Source organism: Myotis davidii, unplaced genomic scaffold, assembly GCF_000327345.1.
Source record: "Myotis davidii unplaced genomic scaffold, ASM32734v1 scaffold855, whole genome shotgun sequence".
NCBI classification, from domain to species: Eukaryota; Metazoa; Chordata; class Mammalia; order Chiroptera; family Vespertilionidae; genus Myotis; species Myotis davidii.
The window spans coordinates 480483-480885 of record NW_006286978.1 but is presented as its reverse complement, the minus strand read 5'-3'; the positions used below and the strand labels follow the sequence as shown (position 1 = coordinate 480885).

The following is a 403-nucleotide window of genomic DNA, read 5'->3' as shown; positions in this document are numbered from 1 at the left end:
TCTCCCCTGTATCCCTGCCCCCACCCCACCCCGCGAGCCCCAGCCTTCGCGGGTACGCGCGTCGACCCCGCCCGCCTCCACGACATCCCTGGGGACAGCTGTTTGGCCCCAGTATTCCTGCACCCTCCGAAGGCCCCGTGACTGTCCCTGGAACTCTCCGAATGCCCCTTCCTCACCCTCATTCCAAACTTTACCCCGCAATGCGAGAGGGTCCCCGAGTTCCCCAGATGTCCCACGAGAACACGGTCTCCCCCCTCCCCGTGGCCCGGTACTCCCGACTTCCGCTCCAGATGCTCTGGCCCCAGATTGCCCCTCTGCTTATAACCCCAGGGGCCGCCCCTAAGCCCCCGAAATTCATCAAAGACCCAGTGACCCTGGGCAGGCCCCTCCCCCCGCACATCTC

General features: G+C 66.0%; 1 protein-coding gene across 1 annotated transcript in view; it reads right to left on the bottom strand.

Annotated features, from left to right (window-relative positions):
• The window catches only part of MAGIX (MAGI family member, X-linked), an 8213-nt gene that overhangs the window by 2799 nt on the left and 5011 nt on the right, over nt 1-403 (bottom strand). The gene's annotated exons all lie outside the window — the stretch shown is intronic.